Source organism: Misgurnus anguillicaudatus, chromosome 13, assembly GCF_027580225.2.
Source record: "Misgurnus anguillicaudatus chromosome 13, ASM2758022v2, whole genome shotgun sequence".
Classification (NCBI taxonomy): domain Eukaryota; kingdom Metazoa; phylum Chordata; class Actinopteri; order Cypriniformes; family Cobitidae; genus Misgurnus; species Misgurnus anguillicaudatus.
In genome coordinates this window covers 24,200,760-24,218,879 of record NC_073349.2, presented here as the reverse complement: position 1 = coordinate 24,218,879, position 18,120 = coordinate 24,200,760, and the positions used below count along the sequence as shown (strand labels likewise).

At 38.5% G+C, this 18,120-nt stretch overlaps 1 long non-coding RNA gene across 1 annotated transcript in view; it reads left to right on the top strand.

Annotated features, from left to right (window-relative positions):
* The window catches only part of LOC141369312 (uncharacterized), a 131,886-nt gene extending 114,122 nt beyond the window's left edge, over positions 1-17,764 (top strand). Inside the window, exon 3 of the long non-coding RNA XR_012372948.1 lies at positions 17,221-17,764. This is a non-coding gene — a long non-coding RNA (uncharacterized lncRNA). The remainder of the gene's footprint in view (positions 1-17,220) is intronic.
* The last annotated feature ends 356 nt before the right edge of the window (positions 17,765-18,120 follow it).

The following is an 18,120-nucleotide window of genomic DNA, read 5'->3' as shown; positions in this document are numbered from 1 at the left end:
GACACAAAGACATTAATTAGTATCAGTTTACATACAACAACGTAAGAACGGTCCTCTTTCACCACACTTGTAAACACTGGGGCGGAGTTTCGCGTTCGTCCTCTGTGACCTCTTGACGTGATGACGTATTGCGTGGGGTCACGCTAGCGCATGACGACTGGATCTAAACGAGAAGTTGTGCTTTAAGTGTATATTTGTTATTTTTATTGTCAAAAATGACAATCGTTTTGGTAGATAAGACCCTTATGCTTCGTTTGGGATTGTTTATTGTCCTTTGAAACTTGATATATGATGCTCAGTAAATGTTAGACAGTGTTATAGTGTCACATCTTATCCCCTCTCCCCCAAGCTTATACAAAAATCAGTGTTCAAAATTCTATCATAAGCTTACCATGGTGAATCATGGTAAATGAGAATTACTTCACGATTAGCCCGAAGTGTCTGTGTAATAATTTTAACACATGACTAGAAATGATCCTGTCATCTTACAAACCACCTGATGAGTCTCGCATAGATCCGCAGGCACTTCTGAATGCCACGGCCTTAACAATGTCTCTAATTATATTGCGTTCATTGTCATCATAGTGCTGTCTGTCTAGACACAGATGAGATGTGGTACCTTCACCTCTGTCACTCTGATGTCCACCCATCATGTTCAGTGAATCAGCGGGTGAGTACTAAAGGTCTCTCTGCACCATCAGCGCTTGTGCGCAGGTAATCAAGGATGCTATTCAGTCTATAGAGTTTCAAAATAACACTGTTTGAAGATGACCTCATCAATAATGTGCACCTCATCTGTTTACCTCTTTCATATGCTTTCACCTGAGAGTATTACTGTCTGCTGATGAGGTGTGTGGGTCACAGGTCCCCTATTTGAAATCAATACGTGCCTGCTTCATTCACCGAGTGGCATTCTGTTATCTAAAATGAGAATTATTATTGTGTAAAAAAATCTTGACTTTTAAAAATCTGAATAAAAGGAAGGGGAGCGTTAAAGCTACAATCTGCAAAGTTTGCCTCTCTATCACCATCTCTGTTTAAATCATGGAATTGCAAGATTATGCACTTACCTTTGTGTTTTGAGAAACTACCTATTCTCTTAAAGGGGTTTCATAAAAATATATAAATATATATTCTGATAATTTAGTCACCTCATGTCATCCAAGATGTATTTGTCTTTCTTTGTTCAGTCAAGAAAAAATGTAGTTTTTTGAGGAAAACATTCCAGGATTTTTCTCCATATAGTGAACTCAACAGTTTAGAGTTTCAATGCAGCTTTAAAAGGCTCTAAATAATCCCAAATGAGGTATAAGGGTCTTATATAGCAAAACGATCATCATGTCCTTCAAAAAATTGAAACCAAAACTTCTTGTCTTGCACTAGTCATGTGATGCGGCAGCGTGACCTTACATATTACGTAATCATGTCGAACGGTCACGCATGACGTATGCGAAATGACCTCTCCAGTGTTTACAAGTGTGGAGAAAGAGGACCGTTCCAACATTGTTGTTTGTGAAATGATACTTATTCATGTCTTTGTGTCAGTTTATAGTTTAAAATGGTCCGCAAGTGTGCGTTTCACATATCTAATATGTGACCTTTTGACGTGATTACACAATACGTAAGGTCACGCTGGCGCATCACACGGCTAGTGCAAGACGAAAAGTTGTGGTTTAATGCAGTTGTTCTCAAACTTGGGGCCGCGAGATGGTGCCAGGGGGCACCAGTTTTTAAGACATTTTATAAAATACATTCAATTATCATGAATTCTGTAATTAAATCTAAAAAAATAAGGCTACTAACCAACAGCACTACTTTGTATAACTTAATATGTTTTGTTTAATTAAAATGTTACATTTAAGAACAGTTTTTGTCATAAATTTTCTTTGGGGGGGCCACAAAGGAATGCACCCTACACAAGGGGGCCACACGCGGAAAAAGTTTGAGAACCACTGGTTTAAGGTGCCGAAAATGACGATCGTTTTGCGATCATCATATCATTATTTTCTAAAAAATAATAAGCTTACCGTTGTGAATTAACCATTACGAACTGCAGCTTTAAAACTCTGTGCACAGCTCACAGAAATGTGTGCATAAACAGACATCAAACAAAATATTACAGAGCTTTTCCATGGCACTTACATTTCTAACAATCTGAACACACCTGCTTTCATGCAAAAACCTCCAAAATAAAAGTGTTGACTAAGTTTCATATCAAATACTATTCAATCGGAATAATGAGATATTGATATCATATTTACATCTGAAACAGCATGTTTTATTTATTTAAGTTTTAATAAATTAATTGTTTAATTGTGTCATTAATGCATTTTGCACAACAACTGTGTTATCCTATAAAATTAATGTAATTTTTATTCCATAAAGTATATAAACAACGAAAATGACATAAGCTATAGCCACATGATTGATTTTAATGTTCAATAATGATAAAAAAAAATTGTAGATAAAATTATTAGAGGAACGCATTATTGCATTATATTTTATATTTTAAATGTGAACACGTGGGATTCTGCGCCCCTGTGAACTCTGGCGATCTTTGGCGTTGTACCAAGATGAATCTAAAAAATCTACTAATATAACATGGAGACTGTCACATTTTAAACCATACATTTTCTACACAAAGGAGGTTAACTGCACATTTCTGTACTGGGGTTTAGAATTTTTTGTGAGCGTTTCTTACACATTTTAACAGGGCTCTCAAGTTTTGAAGACAGGCAAGAGTGACACCCCTCCAAATACCCCCCCCCCCACCACCCCAAATATTATTTAACTATTAGGTTGTATACTACTAACCTTATTGCAATCCACTATTCCATTGTATTCCCTGTGTGTCATATATGGGACTAATTTTCATTTGGGAATGGAGATTTTTTTACAATGAAGACTTCCTGATTCATTATTCACTGTGTAAATACACGTACACATTTCCAGTACAAACACATCATTTTACTGTTTGCATTTCTATGCTCACATAGAAACCTTAGCCAAGGATTTTTTTTGACAAAATAAACTTTTAACCAGAAAATAAGATAAATGTGTGTGTTCACATAAATGTAAACATAAACCGGATTTGCTAATCTTATAGGTTAATATTATTAGTTGATAGCCACTGTGTTAATCTGGAAATTATACAGATCTAAAATTTAGAAAAGGGGACTGACCAACAAGTGATCTACCTTAATACTGAGTTGTCAAGATGCATTATGATGTGGTTTTCAGGACAGGGTTTAGATTAAGCCAGGACAAGGCCTTAGTTATATTAGGATGTTTATGTAGTTTTTACAAGCACAAAAATAGTACAGGTGTGCATCTTGAGACAAAACAACGTGACTGATGTATTTTAAGATATGTTAGTGCAAGCTACTTTTAGTTAAGAACTAAAACTCAAACAGGCATTTTAGTCTTGAACAAGACTTAAGCCCTGTTTGGGAAACAGCCCCTATGTCTATACTGTAGGTCAGGGGTCTCCAACCTTTTTATAAGCAAGGGCTACCACAATGGATAAAACTATCTGGATGGGTACTTACTACTTTCTGATATAGTTTAATCAAAACGTTTTTCTTTTACTTGTTGTTTTATTTTACTTTACTTGTTGATACGTTTTAGTATTGTTTAAAATGTTAAGATAGGTAAACCAAGCCAAGCTAATATTAAAAATACCATGTTGAACCCTCAAAAACTTACTAGGAATACACATTATACTACCATACCAAAGACAAATACACAGGTGCCTTACACTTTTTAAAAGGAAGGAGTTCAAATGTTAAAATATTAATATTTTAAATGAAATGAAACAAACATATTTAATAAGCTATAATTTAATTATATTATTAGATTTTAAAAAAGTTATTTTACTGCAAATATAAGGTGAAATGCCCATTAAAAGCTCAATTTGCACGTTTGATCCAGTTTTTCCACAAAAAAAAAAAACTAGTTTTATAAAAGGATACACTTCACAATCACCTGGTGTTTCGCTGCATGAAATGATCTGCCTGATGCGTTCAGTACAACAACTGTACATAATGCAATGCATCACGCCAGCACATGACTTTAAAACCTGTTACGTTAATAAGCAATATATAGACGCGTGCTTTTACTGGTGACTGACCTGCTCCCTTCCTGGAGAATATTTCTGTGATTGATTTTGCAGCATCTCGCTGCGTCTGTCTCTCTCTCTCTTTCACATGTCAACCTGAGATGACTGCACGGCGGGTCAGAACAGCCGCCAGGTCAACATAGCCAGTCCGCCCTGCACACACCTTGTACTACTGATGTTCGCTCTGCTCGGCCCCCTGCGGATTGATAAACGCGCTAAATCCATGCTGCTGACTCAGATCAGGGGAGGAGACGAAACTTGACGCAGCATGCCGCCTTTCATTGGTTGTTGCGTTAAATCTTACCCAGATACAATAGTGCTATTTTCTGATTGGCTATTGTGTAGCCTATTTCTTTTTTTTTTGATTGGCTGATAAGTGGCAGGCTCTAGGGGATACGCGCTTGATTCCTGCCGGTTTCCATAGTGAGAGCGGCGCGACCAGATAACTTTTGTGCGCTGCGGCATATATTAAATATATTATAAATAGTCTTTCTGCGTGAGAAATACAATGTGTGGCGGGAGTGCGTGACAAAAGACCGAAATGAGTGACTGTCACGCTCAATGCGTGACACTTGAGAGCCCTGGTTTAATTCCTCAGATAGCAAAATGCAGCAGCAACAGCAAAGCTTGTGAGCGCGCTCAGACCCTATGACGTCTGTGACTGCGCTGTCTGCAACGCCTGCCGCCAGAATAAAGTAATGTAACACGATCAAAACACTATCAAAACGGTGAAAATCTCCAAAAAGTGACAAGGCTGGAGCACAGAATTGATAATATTGTGCATATTAAACAGATTAAAAGTCAAATAACAGATTCATGGACGCTTCTATGATTTTGAGGTTGCATGCAAAATCCATTTGGCACAAAAACACTCAGGGCCCTATCTTTCACCCAGCGCAATTGACTTTGTCAGTGACGCATGTATCATTCGCATTTTGCACCGGCGCACAGCGGGTTTTTCACTCCACAGACGCACGTCGGCAAACTAGGGAATGAACTTGCGCTCCCTGGGCGGTTCAGTGCAAAAAAGGAGGCGTGTTCCGGCGCAAACCATCACCGATGCTATTTTGCAGTTTCAAAAAGCGCCACTGACCAGAAAAAACTAGTCTAAAGTCAGTTGCGCGTTGTTCATTATGCTATTTTAAGGGCGCATGCTTGACCATAATGTATAGCGTGCACAACGCGCACACACTTTGCTTATCTAATCTACACAGATGCAACAGTTATTTTTGCAAATCATAAATTGTTACAATGAAAAATATTAACACATGAGATGAGGGAAATAATTGTGGTGAGCATTGTGGTGAGAGTTTTTATTTATTGTGTGGCTGCATTAAAATACTCATGCAAATAACGATTAAAATGTTTTCATAAGAAACCTTAATGTATGTGAACTTGATTTGTACGTGTACTTTGGGGTTGGACTGCGTTTCTTGGCTTTCAGCGGTGAGGGCGGACGCAGCGATGTCCTCTGCTGGCGTCAGGTCCTGTGTAGAGGCGGATCCACCTCCCGTTACACGGCGTGCCCGATTTATGCTGGCAAGCTTGGGATTCCCCCGTCTCCTGACATCATTGTAGCGCTTGCGGCGCAATGTCCTGGGGATGCCAGCTGATGAGACAATTGTGGCTATTTCCTCCCACGCCTGTTTAACCGACGCTGATTTGGGCGGGTTTCTCCCATCTCCATACAAAACAACTTCTCTGTCTTTGACTGCTCTTACAAGAACGTGGGTCTCCTCAGCTGTGAACCGCTCCTGGGGTCAGTGGCGTGTTTACCATTTTGGGGGCCCTAAGCAAAGTCCAAGAACCGGGCCCCCCATGCCCCAGCATTGCCCAAGGTTTTTCATTTGAATTGCACAACAATAATATTCAGTATATAGAATTAAGTGAGATATATATAAAGCGGATTTATTTTGTTTTACACTGCTTAAAATAACACTAAATTGTTACAGTTTGGTATGACAAAAATTCTTGGTTTAAAAAAATGTTTCACGCCCCTCTCAAATATATTTTTTGCTCGCAAATGTCTTACAGGATGTATTTCAAACAATGTAATTAATACTGCAACTTCAATGTCTGACATCTTACTAAAAAAACTAAATGAGGAAAAAGACGAAGCTTTAGATTATGATTCAGACTGATCTAACAAGCTGAACTTACAAACACCAGCAAACAACATTGTAAGTTGGTTATTGCTTGAATTTATGGATGGGAATCACATAACTCTCATGTTCATATTGTAAAACCAAACTTACTGTGAGATACAACAAGCATATAGACTAGACAAACATTAAAGATGAGATTTGATGACAATAATGAGATACAGAATATGATTAATCTATTTTCGACATGATTAAAACCCCTGCGTGGTGTCTTTATCATGTTTATACCTGTACGAGCGTGGAACAAAAAATGCGTGTCACCAATCACAGGTGTGAAGCCCAAAGTCTTTAAAGTAAACTTGACCATAGAGTGAATGTTGTGCAGTTACGAGAGCAGAGAGAGTCGAGGGAGCGCTCATTCCAGCACTTGTGTGGGTGCATTTGTGAGTGCTGAGCAGAGGTGCGTTTTCCCGTAGAGTTTCGCTCATGAAGTAGCCTATATGTGCCCTCACAAGGATGCGCGCATATATTATTCTGCGTACAGACTCGCACATATCGTGCTCGTGCATGCTTCATCCGTACCTTAGATTTGGGTCTGAATAAACGTAACATACTTTCGCACACCTTGTGGCCAGTAGGGGGCCCCCCAAGCCCGTGGGGCCCCATGCAATTGCGTGGTTTGCGTGGTGGGTAAACACGCCTCTGCCTGGGGTGTGCCTGGTAAATCTGTCATAATAATAGCAACCCGCCATGGAACTTGCGCACTTGTGTTTAAAGGGAATGTTGGATGACATTCTGTTTGGTTTATTTGACGTTACGCCCAAACCACACCTATGAATAATGAACCTACTTCAGACCAACCCCTTATTGATTTGCGCCTGGCGCAAGAGTTATTTCTCCCGCCGGGAAAATAGCAACAAGATCCGCCCACAAAGTCACTTGCGCTTTGCGCTTCGCACTTGCGTTTCAGATCGTTAAAATAGGGCCCTCAGTTTGAATGGGCATGACGCCTCTGTATACTTTTAGTGTGATGAATGAACCAGAAGTAGTATCAGTGTAGTGAAGTGGTACCCTCCACACAAACGCTACACCCATCAATCTGTTTTCCATCTCTAATCCAGAGCGACTTGGGCTCTTTGTTGCTAAGTGCTTGTGATTAGTGGATTGATGAGAGTAATTTATTAAGCATGGCTATGACACAATAATTTCCGGTGACTTTCCCAATTGATTGTTTTTTAGATGTCATTGCATGGACACAAAATCGCAGCGGTCACATATCACAACATTGATTGAAAAAAATCCGGATTTCCGCTCACGGCCCCATTAATGCATCTCTGCATTGACGGGGGATGACCTCATGAATCTGACTGAAGTCAAAGGGTTAATTTCATTTATCTAATGTATTAAGACCTCTTTTCACAAAAAGTTTTGTTACTTTTCGCCCCCATATGAACTCATGTTATTTCCCCTCGATGTTTGATAAAGTTAGAGAGTGGCTAACTGCAAACTACAGCTGCTACTCCTTCCAGCATTTTCTGTAAACGTTGATGGATGAAAAGCATCGAGCTGAAGTGTTTTATGGCACTCAGGAGCAGGAGAGGTCAGCGTGTGCAGTTTTTCACTTTGACTTTTAGTTTTCGGTCGGTCTCTCTCTCTCTCCGTCTCTCCCTTCATGGGTCTTTGGTAACAGTTCCTCTGTGGCAGTACAGAAATTGAAAAGCGTGACTCGCTGATAAGCAGCACAATTGGGGGCCGGTATGAGGTCTGTCAGACGCAATGTTCTGTCTGAGTCCAAGACAAGAGAAACGAGAGGAGGGCAATGTCATCGCTCCAGAGCAGCGCAAATTATCGGGTAGATTTTGTTCCCAAGTGGCCCTTTAAAATGCAGTTGTCTTTTCTTGGACTTCTTGTCCTTTAATATTGTTATCTACAAGCGATTCGAGTTTAATTTAACAGACACGCACACTTTAAAAAATGTTTTGACCTTAAAAGCTTACGACTCAATACTGCAATAAGTGAGTATTATGTGAATTCATTTCTTTTCTCTTGGTTTGATGGGACTCTACTGACACATTTAAACAGTAATATAGTAATAATAAAAACTGACTTTTCTTTGCCGCATGGATAAAACAAAGCGCGCTGCAATGCATTCTGGGAATGTTTTTCTGTGAAGAATATGTAATGTTGCATTACATTAAAGCCATAGCAAGATATTTTATCACCTGCTGTCTGGAAACACCTTCATGTGTAGTCTATAGGTATGCGCGGTCCACTACAGTTTTGTCTCTCATTGTGCTTTTTGTGCACCTGTGTGAGTGAATGCGTGTGTGGTCTGTGTGCTCCTGATCTCTGGCAGGCTGTGGTCAGGTGACGTTGCTGACAGCCAGGGAACATCTGCCGCTGTCTCACTTGGGTTTTGTGTCAGATAACTGAAAGTGTTGCACACAGTGGAGTATGTATTGTGTGCAGAAATAATGAGCATCCAGCCAGATCTCCGTAGGGACAGGTGCTAATACATCTGTGGAATTACCTGCCTTGTTTAAATGCCCGAACCATCAAGGGAGAAAGCTATAAATTTTAAGGGTCTGTTCCTCAGATCTGTCATGTTACGTGTTGTAACCATATGCAACGCTGTTTTATTCCAGCGATAGGCAATTTGTCTGTCCATACTGAATGTGGGCGAAAGGGGCGTAGTGCAACGCAATCAATCACGAAACACAGCCAATCAGAAAATTGTTTGCAAGGGGATTCCTTATTGTTGTATGTAGCTTTGGATAAAAACATTTGCTAATGTAAAGTAAAATGTTGCTTACTTTCCCAAGTCAAAAGAAGTCTTTATGAAGTTTTTGTTATGACATGGCTCAGATTGTGGATTTTTGCTTTAGTTATCGCTTGTAATAGTAACAGAAATAAAACTTGTGTCAAAGTTTTATACTTAAAGGAAAACACCACCGTTTTTCAATATTTTACTATGTTCTTCCCTCAATTTAGACAAATTAATACATACCTCTCTTTTCTCAATGCGTGCACTTAATCGTTGTATAGCGCGTCGTGAATGTGTTAGCATTTAGCCTTTCCCCATTCATTCCTTAGGATCCAAACAGGGATGAATTTAGAAGCCACAAAACACTTCCATGTTTTCCCTATTTAAAGACTGTTACATGAGTAGTTACACCAGTAAGTATGGTGGCACATAATAAAACGTGATGATTTTTTTTTTTGCCCAAGGTGAACTGTTGCAAACCAAGTGCTCATTCGCCATACAATATAGTTTTCATTTTTTATCGCTTTAAAAATTGACACGTTTTATTTTGTGCCACTATGCTTACTCGTGTAACTACTCGTGTAACAGTCTTTAAATTGGGAAAACATGCAAGTGTTTGGTGGCTTCTAAATTCATCCCTTTTTGAATCCTAAGGAATGAATGGGGCTAGGCTAAATGCTAACATATTCACGACACACTGTACAACGATTAAGTGCACGCATGGAGAAAAAAGAGGTATGTATTAGTTAGTCTAATTTGAGGGAAGAACATAGTAAAATATTAAAAATGGTGGTGTTTTCCTTTAAGCTAGAAGTCCCATTTTCATGCATACAGTGCACGTGCCACAAATTTCGTTATCAGAATAATACGCGTGCAGTGTACACGCACCGCCAGATTTTTGTAACTGCATGTACTTTGTCCGCGTATGCGAATAAAGGAGAATGTAGTTCAGGATATGCATTACATTTTGTCGCAATGCGCATACGTCAAACGTCTGTATGCATGCACGAGTCAAATAAACTATGCTTGGCAATGCTGTGCATTCGACTGTGTGTGTACATTCACGTACACATAAAAACATACTCTGGGCTTTAGGGTAAAGTGGTTGTTTAAATCCAAGGGATTGTAACATTGCTTGGTAAACATTAGTAATAAAATACAAATTTTGAGAGAACTGTAAAAAGCAATCGGGTCTGCTTATGCAGCGATTTGATCATTTTGTTAGTATGCTGTGCAGCTCAGTGCTGAAAGTGGACTGGAGTAGTTCATCAAATAAATGGATGGCTGTTCTTGGCAGGGACAGCCACCCTTCACTTTAGTGTCTTTGCCTGTGAATGCCGAAACTGTCGCTTTTAGACAAGACAGCTAATCCAGTAAATCAAATCTGTTTTATATACAGCAGTTCACTTAAAGTGAAAGTTCACACAAAAATGAAAATTGTCATAACTTACTCATTTTAAGCCTCAGTCACCATGTGGGGAAAAATGCAATGAAAGTGAATTGTAAAGAACATGAAGAGGAAGTGATAATCGAATTTAGATTTTTTGGGAACTGTCACTTTAAAGGGATAGTTCGGCCAAAAATGATATTAAACCCATGATTTACTCACCGCAAAGCTGTCCGAGATGCATACGTCCATCATTTTTCAGACCAACACATTTTCAGTTATTTTAGAAAATGTCTTATATCTTTCAGCTGCTAAACAGTAAAATTACGAGGCCACGTCCTTCAAGTCAAAAAATGTGCATATATCCTTCCCCAAAGAATTCCAAACGGCTTCAGGATGTTAAACAAAGGTCTTCTGAGGGTAATCCGCACGGTGTTGTTGTAGAAATATCCATATTTAAAACTTTATAAACGAAAATAACTACCTTCCGGTAGCGCCGCCATCTTAGATTTCTCTGTATTCAGGAGAGAGTATTAGCGTAGTGTACGCACTTTTCTTAGTGACGTATGACAAATTCGGAGGGCACAGAGCAGCACCAGAGAAACCTCTGTAAGATGCGTAAGCTCTCATCTTGAATGCTGACGCGACCAAGATGGCGGCATTACCGGAAGCAAGCCATTTCCGTCTACAAAGTTCCAACTGTGGATATTTCCACAACGAAACTGCGCGGATTACCCTCAGAAGGCCTCCGTTTATCATCACGAAGCCGTTTGGATTTATTTTGTGAAGGACAGATGCACATTTTTTGGACTTGAAGGTTGTGGACCCCATAACTTCACATTTGATTAACTTAAAGATCTTAAACATTTTCTAAAATAACTGAAAATGTGTTCGTCTGTAAAATGATGGACATATGCACCTCAGACGGATTTAGGGTCAGTAAATCATGGGTTTAATATCATTTTTAGCTGAACTATCCCTTTAAGTTAATGTTTGAATGACATTGCAAATGCCAAAAGCAACACTTTTACTATATAAAAAAACTAAGTTTTATAATCAGTGTCAATGCATAAATTGTTTGAAATAAAACAAAGGTAATATAACGTAAAACTATTACGTTTTATATGTTGTGATCTGCACCTGTGCGAATGGGATATGCTAAAATCCAGTATTACCTTGAGGCAAAGTGAGAAAGCCTCTTCAGGTGCAATAATTTGTTTGCAGATGTCGCTTTCGTGGTATTTTGTGAATTTTAAGAGTATACTCAGGCCTTTATTATTTATTACACATTGTACAACTTTAAAACCATAGAAAGCGGTTTAAGTTCAGCAGAAGGTCTTAACTTTACAAACTGACAACATTTCTGCAGAACCTCATGACCTCTTCAGGATCGAAAGCGTTTGACATATAGCTAGGATATGAGTTTCTCATTCCCAGTGGAAAATGTGAAGTCGTCACCCTTTCACAAACAGCACACATGGGGCCTGCGACTGAATTATTGATGCTTGACCATAATATGGTTCCCAAGATCCGTAGTGCAAGAAAAACATTTAGTTTCTGGAAAAAATGGTCCCACTACAGTATAAATGTAGCCTAATATACAGTAAATATAGATTTTTTTTTCTAATCTGAGAGATGTAAAAGTGTTTCTAAGTAAGGATTTCTGTAACGATGTAAATCTTTTTAATGCCCAGTTCGAAAAAGCACGGTCAAGGTCATAGGTTCGAGAAGGCACATGCTTGTAAAATGTGTGTATTAGCTTGAATGCAGTGCAGGTTGTTTTGAGTGAACACAAAGGTTATATGCATATAGATGTAATGCACCATTATAGTGCTAAACATGATCTCATTCCCATAAGCACGCCTTGTGCACCAGTTAGAGGCAAGACATCAATAGAGAACTAATGATAAGGATGTTTCTTGGTTATTTTCAATATAAACCTGTAATATCCAGCAGAGATGCAGTCTGTTTAAACAAAGTGATTTACTGAAGTGAATTCTCTATTAGCTTAAGGCAAATAAACACAACTGCATATTTAGTCAAATGCTATTATTATTTTGCCTTCACAGCAAATGAGGGCAGGACCCATATATTTCTCCATGCTCTTTACATCCATTCATTGGCCATGCAGAACAGATTAAACTCAGAATGTATTTCTGTTGAACGGTATGGAACATTGAGGCGTAGTAGATTGACTCTGGTAATTTATTCAGGGGGACAATAGAGGTAAACCTTTCAAATGGTTATCAGAGTGGAAAATGGCCTTTAGATTTCATCAGTTTGGGATATGTTCTGCTCTTTGAAATCAAAGACTTTCATATCCTTGATCGGATTTTAATTTATGTGATAAAGTTGAATAGGCTACAGACGGGACCAAAGACCCCATGGTGGATGGAGAAATGGACCCCCGTGTTCTGTAATGTATTAAATTAACTTTTGAATTTTAAGCCTGGCTAACAATAACATGAGCGTGGTAGTGTATTATTTTAACATACTTTGTTATGCCGGTTAAATTGCAAAGCCATTCAAATAATCATTTTTGTTAACGGTTATATTCTTAGAAATTGTATTTTATCTTTGGTAGTGGTTCACTGATACATTTTTTGTTTTAATGATCAGTGCATATAATAGTTAGTGGGTTATATTAGGCTGATACAACACAAATATACAGTGAGGAAAATAAGTATTTGAACATCCTGCTATTTTGCCCACTTAGAAATCATGGAGGGGTCTGAAATTGTCATCGTAAGTACAGTACATGTCCACTGCGAGAGACATAATCTAAAAAAATCACAATATATGATTTTTAACTGTTTATTTGTATGATACAGCTGCAAATAAGTATTGGAACACCTGTCTATCAGCTAGAATTCTGACCCTCAAAACCTGTTAGTCTGCCTTTAAAATGTCCACCTCCACTCCATTTATTATCCTAAATTAGATGCACCTGTTTGAGGTCGTTAGCTGCATAAAGACACCTGTCCATCCCATACAATCAGTAAGAATCCAACTACTAACATGGCCGAGACCAAAGAGCTGTCCAAAGACACTAGAGACTAGTGATGGCCAAACGAGGCTTCCTGAACCAATGAGGCTTTCCAGCCCATTGGTTCGCCAAAAGGTTCATTTTCCCGAAGCCTCATGAAACACTGTGCTCTCTAGTGACACCTGCTGTGCAAAGCAATGTATCGCACACGCACACAAATCTATTCATTTTGAGCAACCAAACTGTCATGGTGTGGGCTTTTGAATAAAGTATATTAAAGAAAGTATTTTACTCTGCTTGTGTTAACCTATGTACACACAACTCACACATACACAACTTTGTGTTCAACTATACAGTAGTTCTTGAGTTAGTGATAACAGTGAATGCACAAAATAAAGAAATGAAGAGTTTCGTTGCAAAACGAGATAAATCCATTTTTTAACATTTTTGTCAAAACATGTTTATTATTACGTTATCATGTTATTATTTTGTTTTATGGTGCTACTTAGCTGTATTTTTTAAGTTATGAAGGTTTAAATCAAAACAAACCAACTGCAGTTGCATTGAAATTAATTGGAATGCACAACCAAAAAACAAGATTTCTGAACAATTAAAAAACGGTGGTTATCTCGTTTTGCAACGAAACTCTTCAAATTATCGTGAGTGCAGTGCTTATTGAACTGGGGCTGCAATAGTGCAATGCTTATGGGACTGGAAGTGTGGAACAGCAAACTGCAACACGGAAAAGGGTTTACTGGTTTTTATTTAGAAACAAAAGTTTTTTAACAGTATTTGGATTGAGGCGGTTTCTGTTTTTAGAAAAAAACATATCACAGGGCACTGATGATGCTGGACAACATAAGAAGATCAGTGCCAGCTTATATAAATTGGGATATTGGACCTTCTGTTTGTTCTAATATCCCAATGGATCCGCAGTCCTTCTAGGTTATCCCTAATACAGCAGCAATAATATATATAATAATAACACTAATACTAATATAGGCTATATAATATAATTACGTATTATAGGTATTAGAACTAGACATATGCTAATTTACTCTAATGATTTACTGAACTAGGCTATGTATAATTTACTCTAATAATCTACTAAACTAAGTGTAATATATAATACAGGCTATGATATATAATGATAACTATACTAGAAACTCACTACAACCTCGCCACTACTCGCTACAACCAACACTTTAACATCAATGCAAACGTACTGCAAAACCCACGAGAGGCGCGAGTTTCGAACCGTAAGCGAAACTCAGAATGAAGCAATGACGTATTCAACAGAAAACGAGGCCTCGTTTGTCATCGTCACGTGATTTTCACGGAAACGATACAAGCCTCGAATCGGGGCTTCATCTGGAACGCCCCTTTTTGCTCGACACAAGCTCCGGAGCCTCGCTTCAGATGTCCCATCACTACTAGAGACAAAATTGTACACCTCCACAAGGCTAGAAAGGGCTATGGGAATATTGGCAAGCAGCTTGGTGAAAAAAGGTCCACTGTTGGGGCAATCATTAGAAAATGGAAGAAGCGAAACATGACTGTCAATCTCTCTCGGACTGGGGCTCCATGCAAGATCTCACCTCGTGGGGTCTCAATGATACTATGAAAGTTGAGAAATCAGCCCAGAACTACACGGGAGGAGCTGGTCAAGGACCTGACAAGAGCTGGGGCCCCAATTTTCAAGGTTACTGTTGGTAATACACTAAGACGTCATGGTTTGAAATCATGCATGGCACGGAAGGTTCCCCTGCTTAAACCAGCACATGTCCAGGCCCGTCTTAAGTTTGCCAATGACCATTTGGATGATCAGAGGAGTTATGGGAGAAAGTCATGTAGTCAAATTAGACCAAAATAGAACTTTTCATGGTCATAATTACACTAAACGTGTTTGGAGTGGAGGAGGAGTGGGCCAAAATCCCTCCTGCAGTGTCTGCAAACCTGGTTAAAAACTATGGAAAACGTTTGACCTCTGTAATTGCAAACAAAGGCTACTGTACAAAATATTACCATTGACTTTCTCAGGTGTTCAAATACTTATTTGCAGCTGTATCATACAAATAAATAAGTAAAATAATCATACATTGTGATTTCTGGGTTTTTTTAGATTATGTCTCTCACGGACATGCACCTACGATGACAATTTCAGACCCCTCCATGATTTCTAATTGGGAGAACTTGCAAAATAGCAGGGTGTTCAAATACTTATTTCCTCACTGTAACTACAGTAAATAAGAAACATGCAGAACATTTAATAAAATAAAATAAAATGTCTTCTACTCTCTTCCTGAAATGCACTGATTTTGTACAAAACTTTGAAAGGCACTGTGTCCCTGATTGGCCAGCTAATCTGTACGTTGTGATTGGCCTTAATATCTCTGACGTCAGCCGGAAATGTGACGCTCCCTACTATGTTTGAAAGATTCTGTGGCTAACAGGATTTAACTTACAGGCTGTGAGTCCAAAGCGGGAGGAATTATGATAATGTTGGTCTACATCACCAATCCCAGGAAGTAAACTGTTGCCTACAATCCGTGTGTTTCTTGTAGTCCAAGAAAAGAGCATTACGTTGGAGACGATAACTCGCTTAACTGTTTAAAGTGGGGTTTGTAGCTTTTGCATACTGTTAACATGTACTAATACACACTTACACACCAAAGAAAATTTAAAATCGTAAATCGGATCATAGGTGCCGATTTAACCCAACGACTGGATTTGTCCCTTTTTGAGTCAATGTTGGGTTGAAAATAAACCATCATTTATTTAGAATCTAGGATATCATTAAATCAATTCAAATGTATATATAAATTAATATTTTATTTGTAGAAATCTTATTATTTTATAAGGCACATCATATATATAAATAAGGTCTTTGGGTTCAGCACACAGAGATGACTAGATTACAAGAGTCACGATGGCCTTTTACATCAATTCTCCTTTTCTTTCTCACCTCTCCAAGGTTCCTCTGATCTTTTCTCTGTGCAGATATTAAATGCCACCTGCTTGTACGTGTCTCTGGGCTGTGTTAAAGTAGCAGGATGCCACCTGGCATTAGTTGGCGTGTATGTGTGTAAGTCTGCGCCTGCAGTGTGTCCTCTGAGCTTGAGCAGAACTGGGGCTTAACTCAAACTTTTTCACCCTGAAGAGGGAAGACAGCTGGACGGAGCAACTCGCTGTAAACAACAAGACCGCCAGAAAGCCATTTTCACTTAGTCATTTCCATCACCGGAGCTCTTCGGTAATGGATTCTGCTTCTAGTTATTTCCTTGTGCTGGAGTTATTTCAGTACATATCCTGCACAGTACTGAAAATCCATGTTGCATGTCTTGCGTACAAATTAGGAATTTTATATATGTTTACTCTTAAGAGCGATGGTGCTAGGAAGTGTCCCAGCAAGCAATTTTGCATTTAAAAGATGTCTAATAGCCGTCCAAACATAGCTCAGACGTCTAGGTGGAAACAAGGCAAAATTTTGATTGTCAGTGAAAATTTTATTGATTTCGATAGATAAATAAAATAATCAGTAAAAAATGTAATAAATAGCGATAAATAAAATAAAATATAATATAAAATCAGTGAAAATTTAATAGATGTCAATAAATAAAATAAAATCATTTTAATTAAATAAAAAAATTATAAAATAAAAAAAATATAAAAAAATGAAATTAAATAAAATTAAATTATAAATAAAAAAATAAATAAATTACAAATAAAATAAAATACATCTCGCAAGTTATTTTGGCAACATGCTCTTTTGTAATGAAAAAATCGAATGTACTACGTAAAAAATGTAATATACAAAATGTAATTTTAATGTTGTGTTCCTGAGTCACTTGTTTTTCAAAGCAGGTGGAAAACATATCACGGTGACGTCGCTAAATATCTCCAGCATCCAGAATGACCCGTGTGCTCTGGCAGGTCTCGTGATTAAAGGGTTTGACACAGCTGTGGATGGATGCAGAAAGGCTGACCGGGACCCCAGCTCCTCACTCCTTATCTCTGACATCCTGTTGGTCAGCGGACGCCTGGGGGCAATTGATCCATGAACTCTGCTCTTCCCAACAGGATAACCCTCTTTATTTGGCAGGGGTTCGGCCCACCTGCCAGATTTCTAAAGGTTAATGCCAGAACTACACAGCCCAGGTAACAAAGGTGAAGTCAGTTGACGGGGAGAGACCGCCTGGACAAACTGCCGAGATTTACTATGGTCTGCTTTTGTTTGATGGGCTTTGTCCTGTTTTGTGAATTTGGAGTGAGTCCAGACATTCAGAGAAGATAAATGTTTATTGGGTTATATAAAAGCAATTAAATTAAGGTACAGTGTAGAGGTCCTTTCTTAAAAAGCAGTTATGTGTTTCTTCAACTTTGAGTGTATTTGGCCCTATGTGCTTAAAAAAAAAAAAACGATAAGATCCAGTTATTCTGAACAATATGGTATTCAACAAAGCAGCCATCTGCACAATTAGCATAGCAGTTATTTTCGCTCGCCACCTCCACGCTCGCCGTCACTTCTCTCCAGCGCCGCCATGTCAAATCAATGTCAAATTTAAATGTTAATAGAATCTTAAATTATTCACCGCGGAGTTTAGCCTCTCTGACCTATTCCTCAGTTTGGAGTGAGTCTTCGTCCTCTTCTCGAATATCAGGTGCGCTGTCCTTTTCCCCTGATTTCTGATTGGAAAGTGGAGAATAATTATGTATTGATATGTGGACAATTTCTAGTTATAGAGGAGCCAACAGTACTGATGA